Here is an 18,948-nt window from a genome sequence, read left to right on the forward strand (position 1 = left end):
GGACTGGTTTTATGCCCAGAGCTAATTAAGGGCTATTAGCTCTCCTCAAACCAGACCTGGAAATTAATGACGTCACGCTCCAGCCAGGCTTGACAGCGAGCTGATCTTATCTTAAGAAACAGGATGAGCTGGGCCTGGTATAGCTTTTATGACCTTTTATAGCCGGCCTCAAAGAGCAGTGGTAATAAAAGTGTCCATCTATATCATAGGTGACCCAGGCTTCGGGAAGATGAGAGTTCACAGTTTTTTTTACATATGCCAGAAGCATATAAGATGGCTACCCAGAGGAATTATGTATGTATGCCGGCACAGTTCCTGAACCATTTCAGTGGTGTTTACATCAATTTCTGACCTTTTGGTATGAGCCAGGCACCCTCCCCTCTTAAGAGCAGGGGGTGCCTTGTTTAATGCTCGGGTTCTCCCATTGACTTCCATTGTGCTTGGGTGCTCTGTAGAGCAGTGTTTTCCAACCAGTGTGCCTCCAGCTGTTGCAAAACTACAACTCCCAGCATGCCTGGACAGCCTTTGGCTGTGCGGGCATGCTGGGAGTTGTAGTTTTGCAACAGCTGGAGGCACACTTATTGGGAGACACTGCTGTAGAGCACCTGAGCATCCCAAAGTGTTCTACTTGAGCACCCGAGCACTGTGGTGCTCAATCAACACTACACCTTATAACACTACACCCAGTAGAGCAAATATCCCCATAGCCCCCCATAATGTGTGCCAGTACAGGAACATGCCCACTTATGTGTGCCAGTACAAAATGCCCCTATTACGTGCCCCCAGTAGATGCCCCCATAATTCTCCTCCCATCATGGTGACCCAACAGCTTGATGCCGAAGGAAACGCAGTATGTAATCAGGTCACAGTGCAGTGCGGGCCCAGAGAACACCAGGGAGCCTGGCTGCAAAAGAGACCACCAGACCTGCAGAGTAGCGGCAGAGCAGGAGAGGTAAGTTAATTTTTTAATTTTAGCTCTTATGAGGGGTCTGACGTGGAGGTCACATGTGCGTCTGATCTGAGGTTTGTCATGGGGGTCTGATCCGAGGTCTGATATGAGGATCTGATCTGAGGTCTGTAAAGAGAAGGGGGGGGGGGGTCTGATCTGGGGGTCTGATCTGAGGTTTGATATCGAGGTCTAATCTGAGGATCTAATATGGGGGCCTGATATGAGGATCTGATATGAATGTCTGATTTGAGGTCTGATATGAGGGTCTGATTTGAGGTCTGATATGGGTGTTGGCCATTTTCTAAAAAAGTCTGATGTTTACTTGTGATTCAGCAATTTTTGAGATGTCTGTAGTTAAAAAAGAAATTGTACTAAAATTATAGCGAGTACAAAGAGAGAATACTGATGTCAGTAAGCAACACATTTGTGTGCCAACAGCAACCATCTGTGCTTGCCTATCATAAAATGTCTTCAAATGTTAAAATCTCTTACTGGCACTGTGTCCTGGGATTATAAAAGAGCATGACTGCTATATTAGAAATCCCAGCAAAAGAAATACGTCTTAGGCTACTTTCACATTAGCGTTTTCAATTCCGCTATTGAGATCCGTCATAGGATCTCAATAGCGGATGATAACGATTCAATTTTGTCCCCATTCATAGTCAATGGGGACAAAACTGAACTGACCGAAACAGGGTGCACCAGAATGCATCCCGTTCTGTTTGGTTGCGCTCCCATCGCAGACAGAATAATGCTGCAAGCAGCGGTTTTCTGTCCGCGATGGGGTGCAGAGCTAGACGGATCTGTCCTGACACACAAGCTTTTTTAATTTTTAACATAACAAATGGACCAATCTGCAGCCCTATACTTGTCAAAAACACTGGAACCCATTAATGTCAATAGGATCGCTCAATGTGCATTGGAAAACAAATGCATCTCAGCGTCATGGCCACAAGGCTAGTGTGAACAGAGCCTAAATCACACACATGGTTCCATAGGTGATCGCTAGTACTTGATGAGAAAAAATAAACGGGATCAGGAAAACGCATGAGAACTCTTTGCAAACATTTCTGGGCAAAGTTTTTTCTCCTTATAGGATCCTTGTTTTTCCCACTCAGTATATGGATGTGTCAATAGACCAACAGGGAGAACCAGTTTCTCATCCATCTGGGGCCATAGAAAATCTTTCTATGACAACTAACTTGTCCGGTCAATGTTTTCCAGCAGTATTTGAAATCCGCAGCATGTCCAAGTTTTGTGCTTATTTGCTTCCAAATACACCCATTAAAGGGAACCTGTCACCAGTTTTATGGTGTCCTAACTAAGGGCAACATAAATAAGTGACTGATTCTCTTAGCAAAATGCTGGGTCACTTTCTTTAATTGACCCAGTCAATCTGCCAACATCTTGTATTGAAAAGCTCCAGCTGATACTGATGAGTCATGAATATTCATGAGCTCCTGACTCTCCCCGCCCACCTGCTGCTGTTATTTTCCATATGAATCAGCAGCAGGTGGGCAGGGGAGTGGCTATAGCTCTGAATTAAGTATACACTGGACTCACTGACATCATGCCGGACTCGAATCAGCTCATTAGCATGCGGCATCTTTGTGTGTATATTATGAGGTAACCATCTGTCACACCAGTAAGTGAATACATCTAAGGCACTTTTTAGAAGTTAATGATTGTATATAATTAGTTAGATTATAATCAAATATCCACATGACAGGTTCCCTTTAAGCATGTAAATCCAGATGACAATCTAGATGGTATATTATCTGGAATACAGATTTCAGTATGGGTGAACTGACATATACATTTCACTTTAACCCCTTAACAACTGCTGTATGCAATGCTGCCATTCAGGGGACTGGGGTTGCAGCTATGTACACCTTTTGGGGGCATTTTTAAAAATTATTTCATTGCACTCAATTTGAGCTAAAAATCATTTTTTTATTTTGTCTTTATTAAAAATATCGAGCCCCTCTCTCTGTACAGTCTTGAGATTCTTTAGTGACAGGCTCTGTATTTTTATTGCTTCCCGTCAGGCAGCTCAGCTGATGGGCTTTTTATCTATGATCTCTGACCTCTTATCTTATAAACACTCATTATAGCTCAATTCTTATCTTACTAATAAGAATGTGGCTTAACTGTGTTAACCCGGCTTCCCATGCCTGCGATTCTGTCCCCACACGCAGGTACGAGTGCCAGACTTCCTCACTCCTCCCTGTTTCTTAGTTGTGGTGTGCACTCCTGCTGCCAGCATCTCCCTCCTGGCTCAGAGTTCCTTGTGTGCATGTAGGGTGTGTGCAGGACTGTCTCTTCTCCCTTTGTGAGGCAGCCTGCGCACTCCCTCTATCTTCCACTGCCTATGGCTGGTCTGCAGGAGGTATTTAAATACGCTTCCTTCTACAGGAAAGCGCATGAGCAACATAGGTTCCTAGCTAGTCCAGTTTCCTGTTTGAGCTAAGGTGGTCTGATGGTTCTTGTCATTCTATGTACCGGATTTAGGATTATGTTTTACAGACATTGCCTAACTGCCACCTGCCCTGACCCTGATCTATGTTTATGGACTTGCCAGACTGCCGCCTGCCATGACTTCTGCCTTCGTACCCTGACTACGCTTCTGTCTGATCAGATTCTGGCCTCCCAGCATCCACTAGGTGTATTGTGTCACCTGGAGGTAAGTCCAGTGGGTTCACTCTCTGGCCTTAGGTGTTCAGGCGCCCTGTGCGAGATAACCTTGTGCCCCCTTCCCCCTCCTTCCCCGGTTCACCTAAACATAAACAAAGAGGAAAACAATCTTTGTAACAAACAGTTATTTTTTATTACAGATAATTTAAGTGCAAACAAGTACAATCATTCCCAGTCTCCTGCCCTCCTAATCATACCCAGTCACCTTTGCCCAGTCCCCTGCCCCCCTTAATCATACCCAGTGTCACCCAGAGCTAGTCTCCTGCCCCCCTAATCATACCCTGTCACCTTTGCCCAGTCCCCTGCCCCCCTTAATCATACCCAGTGTCACCCAGAGCCAGTCCCCTGCCCCCCTTAATCATACCTAGTGTCACCCAGAGACAGTCCCCTGCCCCCCATAATCATACCCTGTCACCTTTACCCAGTCCGCTGCCCCCTCAATTAGACCCTGCCCCCCTTAAATTAAGGATGACAGACACTGGGTATGATTAAGGGGGCAGGGGACTGGCTTTGGTTGACATTGGGTATGATTAAGGGGGGCAGAGGACTGGGTAAGGGTGACACTGGGTATGATTAAGAAGAGCAGGGGACTGGGTAATGGTGACAGGGTATGATTAAGGGGGGCAGGGGACTGGGTAAAGCTGACAGGGTATGATTAAGGGGGGCAGGAGACTGGCTATCGGTGACACTGGGTATGATTAAGGGCCTTAATCATACCAAGTGTCACCCACAGCCAGTCCCCTGCCCCCCTTAATCATACCCTGTCACCTTTACCCAGTACCCTGCCCCCCTTAATCATACCCAGTGTCACCCTTATCCAGTCCCCTGCCCCCTTGATCATACCCAGTGTCTATCACCCTTATGCAATCCCCTGCCCCCCTTAATTAGACCCTGCCCCCATTTAATGAAAGTTATTTGGTAAAAATAAACAAAAAACAATAAGAACAGGTCCTCACTATTTGAAGTCTTCTGCTCCCTCCCTGTCTGCAGAGCACCGGCCGCCGTCCTCACACATTGAGCAGATCCTTCCGCAGCGCTCTGTGAAGGCACAGCACTTGAACGCTGCGCCTGCGCTGCTAAGCTCCTCCTCCATGCTCCGGAACCTGACCTGGCAGCTGCAGTGGCTCAGCTCGCCAGGCTCGCCTCACACAATCTCGGGCCGGCCTACAGTAAGACTACCGACTGCGAGCTGTGTCGGCCGACGGGCGCCCCTGTTGCCAGGGCGCCCTGTGCGGCCGCACAGCTCACACACCCCAAAGGCCGGCCCTGCACTCTGGTCCCGATTCCTTCGTGTTCATATTCCCCTCTGAGGATACATCTGGTACTTTAAGTAATTTAGAAGTAAGCTTTATTAGATGACAATGTTAAAGTATGATTCACACAGCTAAATGATAGTTAACCCTTTGTGACAGAACGGCTGAATATTTTTAATAAAGACCAATTGAAAGAATGATTTTCAGCCCAAAATGAGTAAAATGCAATCATAAAAAAAATTGCCCTCGAAGGCGTACATCAACTTTAAGGATTATGCAGCCACAGGACTTTAACATACAGCTGACATGCTGCTGCAACGGCTGCAATCGGTGCCAGCACCGATGGCAGCCATTTAATCCCTTTGATGCTGTGATCAGTAGCTACCTGAGGCATCCAATGAGTTAACAGAGGGAGGGAGATCCCTATCTCCCGCATCGGGCCGCCGCGCTGTGATGGCAGTGTCCCGATGGTTACCATGGCAGCTGGATGCTTTACAAAGGCATCCAGGCTTGCCATGTATCTAAGCCTGACAGACTATGAGGGTCTAATCAGGCTTAGGCCTCCTGCACACAAACGTGTGCTTCCCGTTGCCGTATTGCAGACCACATTTGCAGATCCGCAATACACGGGGCGCCGTTCAGTGGCCATTCCTGATCACGGATGCGGACCCATTCACTTCAATGGGTCCGCAAATCCGGAGATGCGGAATGGTGCAGAACGGAAGCACGGAACCCTACGGGAGCACTAGGGAGTGTTCCGTGGGGTTTCGTCCCGTACTTCCGTTCCGCAAAAAGATAGAACATGTCCTCTATTTTTGCGGAACGGACGGATCGCGGACCCATTAAATTGAATGGGTCCGGGGGCGCATGCGCGGCTTGCTGAGAGGACATGTCTTGGTAAGCTCCGCTCGCCGAAGAAATCCCACATTAGCGCCGTCCCCACGGCTCCGTCGGCCCATAAAAAAAGATGCAGGGGACACCGAAGATGACCCGCAACAAAGGGAGGAACAAAATCCCGAATACTCCTGCCCCGTCAGAGATGTTCCGGCAATCCAGGGAGACTGTCATGGCGGACCCCTCCTCACCTCCGGCCAGTCCTGCTTCGTCCTCAGAGGGAGGACAGCCATCGACCGCAAACATCACAGATCCAGGTCAGGCTAATCTATATAAAAACATAGCCTCTCTGTTTAAAACTGAGCTCTCACAAGCGGTGGATGAATTTTCCCGCCAAATACAGGACCTGGGGAACCGGGTCTCTGAGTTAGAGTCCCGGACTGATGACATAAGAGACGCCATCAGCGCTGACAGGGAGGACATTCCATTCCTGGAACTTAAAATAGAGGACCTGGAGAACAGATCCAGAAGAGGGAATCTGCGGGTCAGAGGCCTCCCTGAATCGTTCCAGGAACTACAAGCCACCATGACCACACTATTTGGGGCTCTCTTACCCCAGGTCGAACCATTGCAGCTGCGGATGGATAGAGTTCATAGGGCCCTGGGCAAACCTCGATCAGTGGATCTCCCGCAGGACATTGTTCTCAAGTTTCACTACCCTGACGTGAGAGATCAGGTTTTAGCAGCTGCACGCAACCGACCTGAATTGCCGGGGCTACCCTCATCAGTTCACTTATACGCAGACTTAGCACCATCCACACTCCGCAAGCGCAGAGAAATGCGACCGGTGACGTACGCCTTGCAAAATGCTCAGATTCGCTATAGATGAGGTTTTCCTTTTAACCTGTCATTTCAGCTAAATTCCCGCTCTCATACGGTTAATACCCCAGAGGAAGGACTGGAAGTCTTACAATGGGCGGGAGTCCTGATTGAGCACTCTGAGGATACAGCTGCCCCGCCGAGACCACAAAGGCCAGCCAGAGTCTGGACCAAGGAGCCATCCTCTTCACCCCGCACGACCAGATCGGTGGTCAATTGAGATAATGTGGTTGGTGACCGACTCCTTCTTCACTTAGAACTGATCTAATGTTCTGGACGCAAGTACCACCTCTCTTCTTGTAACTACTTGAGGACTCTTCAGTCCCAGTTTTTGTTCATTTGTCCTATATTTTTCTACAGGGATTCGGCGTAACAGACTTTCATGTTGCCCACTCCTTTAGGGTTGATTGGAATGGAGCCGTCTGCCCTTATTGGGCACCGTCTTTCTTCCACTACCTTGCTTCTATTTGCTGACCGCGTTAGGGTCAGCCATACTGTTTGTTATGTAGTGCTCGCAAGCACTTCATTAAGGTTTCTTGATTCAACGGTTATTCATGGGGACATTCACTATTGCTTCTATAGTTTTCAACATTGTCAGTGCAAAAGTGATAGACCATATTTAATTATATTATGTGTAAAATATTAACCCATAATGTACGGGGATTTAATTCCCCCAGAAAACGCAAGACAGCCTTCACCACATATCTAAAACACCTACCAGATGTTATATGCCTACAGAAAACACATTTTACCTCGACGTCACACCCAAAATGTTTCCATCGACACTACACTAGATATTTCTCATCCACGTATCATACCAAAAGCAGGGGGGTGATTACCTTGCTTAAAAACTCCTTCCCATTTGTGACGACCCACACCATCATTGATTCAAATGGGAGATAATGGATATTAGTTGGCACGTACAAGGAGGAAATCCTATGCATTGTCATTGTTTATGCTCCAACAACAGATCCCATTGCTTTCTTTCAGGATGTGGGGCACATTATTGAATCTCTCTCCTACCATAAACTTCTATGATGCGGAGACTTCAATTTTATTCTTAGCCCTATACTGGACCGCTCCTCCCCTCTGAGCCAGCCTCGCTCATGCATCAACTCAGCCAAGATACGTCGGGTCCTGGAATCTTTATCCGTAGCAGACTCTTGGAGAGAGCATAATGGCTCACAGAGAAGCTACACTTACTACTCTCCTGCTCATAAAGTTTATACCCGCATTGACATGATACTGGTGTCTACCAACTGCCTTCATATTTCCTACTCTAGGCATATTGTTTCCCCTTGGTCTGATCATGACATGGTCTTGGCGGAGATTTTATCCTCAAATAAATTCAGCATTCCATACTCTTGGAGACTGAACGAACCCTTACTTACACGACCGATCGTGTATGATCAGCTCCAAGAAGATCTGAGAAACTTCTTTACCGAAAATACTACGCCCGATAGTGACCCTATGATGTTATGGCTAACACATAAGGCCTTCATGCGAGGGAGACTAATCGGGGTAGCTTCTAGGTTGAAAAAAGAGAGGAATTCAACACTACTTGCTTTAGAGGCTAAATTGACGAGGTTGGTTTGAGCTCATCAGCAAACTTCCTCACTTTACCTTCTGAAAGCGATTAAAGATGTTAAGGCTCAGTTAAATATGCTACTCTCCAACAACACAGAGAAGGCCCTCCGCTGGACTGCTTCTTACTATTACAAATATGCTAATAAACCAGACAAGATGTTAGCTCGCCAACTTAAAGCCAAACAGAAAATCAATCAGGTATTCCAAATCCGTACTAGCTCAGGTCGGACCACCTCAAACCCGGACCTTATATACGACACATTTCACTCCTTTTACAAAAAACTCTACTCCAATTCTAGGGAAACTCCCGGACCCACAGGGGAGGATTTTTTATCTTCTATCCCACTTCCAAAACTCACTCCAGAAGCATCAGCAGGGCTAGGGGTAGATGTCTCGGGAGAGGAAGTAGAATTTACAATTAAGAATCTGAAACTGGGTAATGCCCCAGGTTCTGACGGATTCTCTGCTATTACAAGAAATTTGCTGCTTCACTATCCCCACACATTACCCAGTATTGTAACAGCCTACTAAAAGGTTCTAAGCCCCCGTCAGAGTTTCTATTGCCCAAAATTACGGTATTGCACAAACCAAATAAGGATCCCCTGTCTCCCTCCAATTATAGACCCATTTCCCTCTTAAATCTAGACAACAAAATATTCACCTCCATTCTAGCACGTTGACTTAATGGGCTGCTCCCTGAGCTTATACATAGGGACCAAACGGGGTTTATCCCTGGGAGGGAAGCCCCGGATAATATTAGAAAAGTTCTAAACCTAATACAGAGGGCCAACAAATCCAATATTCCCCTGGCGGTGCTGGCACCGGACATAGAAAAGGCCTTTGACACTGTGACATGGCAATACCTGCTTAGGGTGCTCTCCTCTATGGGTTTTGGAGGCCCTTTTATAGCGGCTATACAGTCCTTGTACTCTACACCTGAAGCTAGCCTTAAACTACCTGCCACTATTTATTCACCCATTCAAATCTGCAGAGGTACACGACAGGGTTGTCCCTTATCCCCGGCTCTATTCGCGCTTGCTATGGAACCGTTAGCCTCCCACATAAGAGCCCATCCTGATATTACTGGCATTTCGGTCGGGGGGAAAGAGTATAAGTTGAGCCTTTTTGCAGATTATATTTTATTGTCTATTACCAACCCGGTCATATCCTTCCCCTCACTAATGAAGGTATTGGATTCCTTTTCACTAGTCTCCGGACTCAAAATGAACCATACTAAATCGGAGCTCCTATTATGTAATGTTAAACCCCATACAAAATCCCTTATTCTACAAAACTTCCCGTTTCAACACAAACCTCACCATATTCCATACCTAGGGATACAACTGCCCACCTCAAATGACTCGGTCCATAAAACCAACTTTGTCCCACTGTATCGCAAGATTAAAGATGACCTTATATCTTGGAATACACTACCTGTGTCCTGGGTTGGTAGGATCAATATTATAAGAATGGTAGTCCTTCCTAGACTCCTCTATCTATTTAGGACTCTACCTGTTCCAGTTGTTAGCAGGGATCTAAGAGCTCTCCAGGCTGCCATCATGAAATTCATTTGGGCTAACAAACGTTCCCGAATTGCTAGGGCAACGATGTGCCGCCACAAATCCCACGGGGGTCTTTCAGTACCAGACCTTATAAAATATTACAAGGCAGCCAGATTGGCTCAACTGTTCTTAACTCATCTAGACCCTAAAACACACCCACTTTGGATCCCATTAGAACAGTCTTTGATAGCCCCATACACCTGGAGAGCCCTGACTTGGTCTAACCTCCCACTCCCAGAAGTCATTCGCACTAACTCCATATTAACGCACTTTTCCCTTCTTTTATGGAGGTCAGTTAGATTTAAGTTCTCATTGCAGTCCAAAATATCACTGCTGTCATACCTAATAGGCAACCCTGCTTTCCTCCCAGGCCTATTGCCTATTGTCACCTATTCATTGTGTAAGCAGGGCCTTTTATCTCAGATTTATGGTATACTTAATGCGCCCCTATGAGAGAGCTAAGCTACCTTACATGAGGGCGTGGGAGGAGGATCTGCACGAGAGTTATCCTGCACCCAGATGGCATCAACGTTCACAGACACTCACTAAAGGGTCATGGCAAACTACACTAGCAGAAACTTCCATAAAAAATTTGCACAGACTACAGAGTTCCATCCAGACTACATCATATTTACCCTGAAGTTTCTCCTAGATGCTTTAGGGGATGTGAAGAAAATGGTACAATGCTCCACATTTGGTGGACTTGTTCAGTAGTTAGGAGATTTTGGAACCAGATTAGCAACCTTTTATCTTTCATTTTAGGTTGTACCTATCCGACATCTCTCCAGCTATGCCTATTAGGAGATAAACCAACCTGGCTTCAATACTCCAAATTTAAGCTATCACAATTTATACTACTGGCGGCTAGAATACATATTGCTTATAGATGGAGATCACCTACACTTAGTTATCAAGCGATACTGGACAGGGTCAATAGAATCTTATTATATGAAAGATTGCCATCCGGATGGATACTTTTTCCAACTTCGAAAAATTCTGGGAACCGTGGCTATCCTCCTCTCACTCCTCAGACTTACGTTACTGTATCTCTCTGTGATTGTTAGTGACATAACGAGTTATTCATCACTAGATCCACCTTTTGAGATTGTAATCTGTTTTAGCTTTATAAGCTGCCGATATTGCACTATTTGCACTAATTTATATATTGCTATAGGAATGTCACCCTATGTTGTTATCTCATTTGAAGTTTATTCATGTTTAACACTTGAACTATTCTGTACTGACACGATATTTTTCATGCTCTCATCAATAAATACCCCATTGAAACATAAATTGAATGGGTCCGCGATCCGCTGCGGCTGCCCCACGGACGGTGTTCAGGCATTGCGGCCCGCAATTTGCAGGACACAGCATGACCACGGGGCGCACACGTTCGTGTGCAGGAGGCCTTAGTGTTAGTGTAAGGGCTCATGCACACTACCATATGTATTTTGCGGTCTGCAAAACACGGATCCGTAAAAAATAAGGATGACGTACGCGTGCAGCTGGTCTCTAATAGAACAGTCCTATCCTTGTTCGTTAAGCGGACAATAATAGCACATTTTCAATTTTTTGGTGGAATGGACATGCGGACAACTTCGTTTAAAAAAAAAATCTATAAATAAAAAATAAAATAAACTACACAAAATTGGTATCGCCGCATCCTTGTGTGAACACCGTAATATTATTTTTTTTAAATGTCGAAAGGTGTCACCTCACCTCCCAAAAAAAAAGGAATGAAAAGCGATCAAAAAGTCAAATGTACCCCAAAATGGTACCAATAAAAACTACAGCCCGTCTCAAGAAAAACTAGCCCTCATACAGCTACGTTAATGGAAAAATAAAAAAGATAAACAATATAAATTTGGTATCGCCATAACTGACTGACGGAATTTTAATTTTTGCCCACGTACCTCACCTCCTAAGCAATGGAATAAAAAGCTATCAAAAAGTCATATGAACCCAAAATGGTACCAATAAAAACTACAGCCCATCCCACAAAAAATTTGTCCTCACAAAGCTCAAACAACAAAAAAATTAAAATATATCCCATAAAGCAAAATCGGCAAATAGCAAGTTAAAAAATGCAGATGTCTCTCCTTTCCTTTTGAACTCTGCCGTATGCCCATACAGCAGTTTATGACCACATATAGGGTGTTGTTTAGTCAGGAGAAAATGGTTAACAAATTGGGGTGTGCATTTTCTCCTGTTACCCCTTGTGAAAATGAAAAACTTGGGGCTAAAGAGACATTTTCCTATACAAATTTAATTTTTCATTTTCATAACCAAGTGTACCTGCACCTCTTGATAAATTATTTTGGGGATGTAGTTTCCAAAATGGGGTTACTTTTTGTGGGCTTCCTTTCTAGGGGGGTACCTCAGGGTCCCTTCAAATGTAACGCGGCTCACGAAAACTATTCCAGCAAAATCTGCCCTCCAAAATCCATATGGTGCTCTTTCCCTTTTGAACTCTGCCGTGTGCCCATATACAGGTTTACAATCACATATGGGGTGTTTCTGTAGCAGAATTAGGGTAATAAATATTGAGGTTTGTGTTGCTGTTTACTCTTGTTGTATTATAGGAAGAAATAGAATAAAAAAAAATATGCACAAAAAATGAAAATTATTCATTTCACCTCCATTTTCCTTTAATTCTTGTTGAACACCTAAAGGATTAACAAAGTTTGTCAAACCAGTTTTGAATAATTTGAGGGGTGTTGTTTCTAATATGGTGTCATTTATTGGTTGTTTCTATTGTGTAAGGCCCTCAAAGTGACTTCATAACTGAATTGATTTTGAAAATTTAATATAAAAATTGCTTCTAAAATGCTAAGCCTTCTAACATCCTACAAAAATTAAATAAAATTCACAAAGTGATGCCAACATAAAGTAGACATATAAACTATTTTATGAGGTATCACTGTCTGTCTTTAATGCACAGAAATTAAAATTCAGATTTTTTTACACATTTTCTTTAAATTTAGGATTATTTTTAGAAAATAAAGGTAAAACACATTGACTTAACTTTATGCCTTTATGATGTGTCACGAGAAAACCTCATAGTCGATTGGATAAGTAAAAGAATTCCAAAGCGATTATCACATAAAGTGACATATGTCAGATTTGAAAAATTAGGCTTGGTCACGAAGGTGAAAATGGCTTGGTCCTGAAGGGGTTAAATCACAAAAAAATTAAAAAAAATAAAACAAACCGTAATAAACAAATTCTATTAAAATATGCAAATAGACAATAAAAAAAAACCCTCTAAATATACCATTCAATGCATCCGAAGCTTAGTGTTGACGCAGTTCCATGAAATAGGTTGTGCTATCTATCAAAACAGATGTCTGATGCTAGCGGACACAAATATACATATATTTTTATTGTATGGGTTAAATAAATGCAAACATAAAAAATTCATAGTTTTTTACTCTGTCAGATGGCAAAAACCTAATAATAGTAAAACCAAAATCCCAAATACTATCTGTCACGAAAGAAAAGTGAAACATTACTTTATGGTTGCCTTCATATATATTTGTATTTGATATATAGTTTTTGCTATTTGATTGTTAGGGTGGGTTCACACTTGCATTATGGATCAGTTTATAACGGAATATAACGGAATTCCCAGATGGAATGCAAAACGGAATTCCGTTTTGATCTGTCACAATAGAAGTCTATGGGCAAGCATAATGGATCCGTCTGGTTTCCTTTATGCAGGACGGAAAACAAAGTCCTGTTGACAGGGCATATCGTTATAAACGGATCCTATAACGGAATGCCATAATGCAAGTGTGTACCCAGCCTAACAATCAATTAGCAAAAACGATATATAAAATACAAATATACAAATATATATGTAGCCAACCTTAACCTCTTCCCGCCCAGCGGCGTAATAGTACGGTGAAGCGGGACGTGACTTGCCGCCCAGTCACTGATAGTGATGAGCGGCAGGGGCAATATTCGAATTCGCGATATTTCACGAATATTTGGGTGAATATTCGCCATATATTCGAGAATTTGCGAATTCATGATCTCCAGGCATTATTTTCTTGATTGCGAAAATTCGCATAAAATTTGCATACAAATTTTCGCATACAAATTTGCATGAACTGTTGTTTTCACAAAAATCGAATATTCGCAATTACGAATATATTTAGCGAAATTCGAAATATTCGTGAATTCTCAAAGTGCCTATATTCGCGATTAAAATTCGCAATTCGAATGTTCGTGATCAACACTAGTCACTGATAGCCAGACCCCTACTGTATGCGCCGGCATTGGTAAAAAAAAAACACAGATGCCGGCTAAACATGTTTTTGTATCGGGGGAAAATGCAAGATTTTTCTGCGCGACTGCAAAACATTGTAATGCGTTTTGCACACGAGTGAATAAAATCTGCATGTTTGGTACCCAGATCCGAAGTTCTTCACAGAAGTTCGGGTTTGGGTTAGGTAAGGGAAAAATAATAGCATTCTTAATACAGAATGCTTAGTACAATAGGGCTGGAGGGCTTCTCTTCTGTCTTCTTCTTTGAGGAATAGGACCTTTGATGATGTCACTGCGCTCATCACATGGTCCATCACATGATCTTTTACCATGGTGATGGATCATGTGACGGACCATGTGATGAGCGTAGTGACGTCACCACAAGTCCTTTTCCTGTGCACAGAAAAGATGAAGACAGAAGAGAAGCTGGGCCCCGAGAACAAGTGGATTAAGGTGAGTTAAAAATGTTTTTATTTTTTTTAACCCCTCCAGCTCTGTATTAAGAATGCTATTATTTTCCCTTATAACCATGTTATAAGGGAAAATAATAATGATCGGGTCCCCATCCTGATCGTTTCTTAGCAACCGTGCGTGAAAATCGCACCGCATCTGCACTTGCTTGTGGATGCTTGCGATTTTCACGCATCCCCATTCAATTCTATGGGACCCGCGTTGCGTGGAACACACACAAAGAGGAGCATGCTTCGATTTTCACGCAACACACATGTGATGCGTGAAAATCACCGCTCATGTGCACAGCCCCATAGAAATGATTGGGTCCGGATTCAGTGTGGGTTCACCTCATGCATCGCACCCGTGCGGAAATCTCGCCCATCTGAAAGGGGCCTTATTATTATTTGAGATCCGACAGAGTGAAAAACTACGAATTTGTTTACGTTTGCATTTTTTTTAACCCATATTGATCCGTCACATGTTGACAGGACTTTTTTCCATTCTGCATAACGGAAACCAGACGGATTCATTATGCTTGCCCATAGACCTCTTCCGTTTTGTATTCCATGTGGGCATTCCGTTATATACCGTTATAAACAAACCTATAACGGAATACCATAACACAAGTGCGAACCCACCTTTATTCTGTTTTTCCAGTGCATGTTTTTTCACTTATTTGTGTAGCCAGTATTTAATTTACAGGGGTTATCTGGTTGGCTAAAGTTTTCCCCTATCCACAGGATAAGGAGGGGGTCCTACCACTGGGACCCCCATCGATCACAAGAACGGTGGCCCTGTATCCCCTACAGATCCTCTGAAAAGAAAGGAGCAGCTGGTCGCACATGTGTGTGGCTGCTCCATTCATTTCTTTGGGAGTCCAGGAGATAGCTGAGTACATCGCTCCACTACTGTATCTCTGAAACTCCCATAAAAATGAAGCATGTGCGATTGGCAGCTTCGCTCATTTTAAGGAGTCTGCAGGGGGTACGGAGCCCCCATTCTTGTGATCAGTGGAGGCCCCAGCAGTAGGACCCCCACTTATCTAATAGTTATCTTTTATCCTGTGGCTAGGGGATAACATGAGACAACTGGAATACCCCTTTAAAACTAAAAAGGTATGCAGTAACTGTTCAGCACAAGTAGAAAATAGCTAAAAATGACCTGGTCATTAAAAGCGTTGGTAGTTGTGTACCTTCAATAGATGGGCCGTGTTACTGCTATGGTGGAGGAGCTCAGCACTAAACTTGCACTTTTCCCTACATAAAAGCACAGGATTTTCATGGAGCTGCTGCCACCAGAGGGAGCTCAGTGCAAAAAGACTATTACAGTAACTGTATTAATTCCTATGCACTGAGCTCCCCCTAGTGGTGGCTGCAGGCATGCAGCTTTGTGATATATGTTTTGGGGGGTAACCTTATCAATCAATTTATGGCAGTTGCCTGGTGTAAATACATAAAAACATATGAGGAAGAGAATGAACACCATATTTTTTTAAGCACCTGTTCCACTTTTTCTGATATAGATAACTATAGAGGCCCTGATTTATCAAGGCCAGCGCGTGCTATATCAGCCTTCATAGGGCTTGCGCTGCCTGAGGAGACATGTAATTTATGACGAGGCACTGGAATGGAATCTACAACAGCTTGGTCCACACCTGTCTTTGGCTTCAAAAACTGTATTAAAAATCTGATCAAAACCTGACCATGTGTATAGATGGCCTAAAAAGAACGAGAACAAGATCTCAGTAAATCTAATTAAATATTAAAGGAGTTGTCCAGCTACTGCATTTTTTTTATGAACTCAAATCATGATAGTAAATTAAGGGGAACCCACCTTACTGTTTGCCCAATGCTTCCATTCGCAATTTATAGTTGTCTATTTAAGAGGGGAGTGAAGATAAACTTCTGGCCAGCGCCATTGCAGAATTGGGCAACTTTAGGTGGTAGGAGTATATATTCTATCAACGCTGGTTTTTAAAAGTACGGATGACAGAAGAAGTGTCCATCAGGATCAACTAGGGGAAGGAAGAGAATGTGGACAAAGGAAGTCTTAGGGATACATCTGAGAAATATTGATTCAGAAGAAGGCATTATTGTGTGAGTGGTCTGGTGTGCAGTGATGGGTAAGGCGCACCAATTCTTCTCTTTGAGGCACACTCCAGTTTTCGGGATCCTCCTGCCTGATGTTGACGTTTTTACGGTGCAAGGCAGGGTCCCTGTTGTTGTGACACTTTGGGTGCAAAGGTAGTGTAGAAATAACCGGGGTCATTTATTATCTTTTTACGCCAGTTTGGCTTATTTATGTAGCAGATTTTGTCGCAAAGGTGTTTTGCTGCAAAATCTGGGCCTTTTCCCTGCTCACGCCACTTTTGCAAAGTTGTGGTGTGGACAGTGCAGAGGGCAAGCCAGTCGGCCCATCTCATTTGTCATTTTACATGCCAGTTTTTGGCATGGAAAATTATGTTAATCTCTGCCAGCAAGGGAGCTAGCGTAGATTAAAACATGTCGCATGCAGCAAGCGTCACCATTATGTAAATGCCTTTGGCACATCCACCGGCAGTGCACAGGGATTAAGACTGGCGTATCAATTGTCAGTCTTAATAAATGTCCCCCAACGAGTTTGAGTTAAAGGGGTATTCCCATCTCAGACAATGGGGGCATATCGCTAGAATATTGTCTGATAGGTGGGGGTCCCACCTCTGGGAACTGCACCTAAACTGAGAACGAAGCGGAGAGGGCTGTGGCTGGAGGACCCGGGATTTACCGGGGTCCATCCACCACCAAGCGCTGTTCCCATAGAAGTGAATGGGAGTGCACCGCGTATGCGATGTCCATGCTCCCATTCATTTCTATGGAGCAGACGGCAATAGCTATCATCAGCTATTTTCGGCGGCCCCATAGAAATGAATGGCGGGTGACTGCGCATGCGCAGTGCGCCCTCTGTTAATTTCCTGGCTCCGTTCTCATTGTAGGTGCGATTCCCAGCGGTGGGCCCTGCACCTATCAGACAATGGGGGCATATCCTAAAGATATGCCCCCATTGTCTGAGATGGGAAAACTCTTTTAACATCAAATAATTCTTTACTGAATATTCAAATGCAGACAATTCAGGACAGGTCTTATGGAGCGGCTGATGTAAAAAAAAATGTTTCTTTAGATGGTTGCAATCTTTCATACTCTGCACATTACTAACTGACTTTAGCTTCCAGACTTAGGGTGTAATACTTTACTCTAGGCAAAATTCTCTCTCACAACCAGTAAGGGTGTTCCGCTCCGTAGCAGGCAAACTCTTCTGCTACATTCTTTGACGGTTTGCTTCCACTTTGGAATGTGGAGGTGTGAATAATAGTGTTGGGCGAGCATGCTCGGCCAAACACCAGTTCGACTCGAGCATCGCTATGCTCGGCTGAATATTGCGTGTGCTCGAGCGTGATGCTCGAGGCAGTGTATTTAAATCTAATTTAGCCTCTATTTCTGAAAAGTTTCTGGCGGGATTCTAATGGGGGTCTGGGGTCTATGGGGGGTCAGGAGGTCTGACTGGGGGGGTCAGGAGGTCTGACTGGGGGGGTCAGGAGGTTTGACTGGGGGGGTCAGAATGTCTGACTGGGGGGTCTGGAGGTCTAACTGGGGGGTCTGGAGGTCTGAATAGGGGGTCTGGAGGTCTGATTGGGGGTCTGGAGGTCTAATGGGGATCTGGAGGTCTGACTGGGGGGTCTAGAGGTCTAATGGTGGTCTGATTGGGGGTATGGAGGTCTGACTGGGGGGTCTAGAGGTCTAATGGGGACTGATTGGAGGTCTGGAGATCTAATGGGGGTCTGATTGGTGGTCTGGAGGTCTGACTGGGGGGGTCTAGAGGTCTAATGGGGGTCTGATTGGGGGTCTGGAGGTCTCACTGGGGGGTCTAGAGGTCTAATGGGGGTCTGATTCTGGGTCTGGAGGCCTGACTGGGGGTCTAGAGATCTAATGGGGGTCTGGAAGTCTGATATGGGGGGTCTGGTCTGAGGTCTGATATGTGGGTCTGGAGGCGTAATGGGGGTCTTATATGGGCGTCTTATCTGAGGTCTGATATTGGGTCGGGGTCTTACATGGAGTTCTAATGGGGGTATGATCTGAGGTTTAAAACTGGGATCTTATATGGGGTCTGACATAGAGATCTAAAGGGGGTTTGGTCTGAGATTGAGGGATCTCATTTAGGGTTTTATATGGGGGTCTGATCTTAAAGGAAGGTGGGTTTTTTATTACTAGAGCACAATATAAAGGGGTGTTTTGTACTGACGCACACATCTGTGTGGTACCAGTATTATTAGGGGGACTGTTTCTGCAGGAAAGTATTCGGGAGCACAGTGGACACAGTATTGGGGGTGGCAGGATGGGGTGTTGAGAAGGTGGGGAGGATGATGGAAAAGTAAGAAAATAAGATGTCTGTTTGTTAAATTCTGCAGAGACGAGGCGCGGCTGAAAGAAGTCAC

The sequence above is a fragment of the Bufo gargarizans genome, chromosome 6, assembly GCF_014858855.1.
Source record: "Bufo gargarizans isolate SCDJY-AF-19 chromosome 6, ASM1485885v1, whole genome shotgun sequence".
In the NCBI taxonomy this organism is placed as follows: Eukaryota; Metazoa; Chordata; class Amphibia; order Anura; family Bufonidae; genus Bufo; species Bufo gargarizans.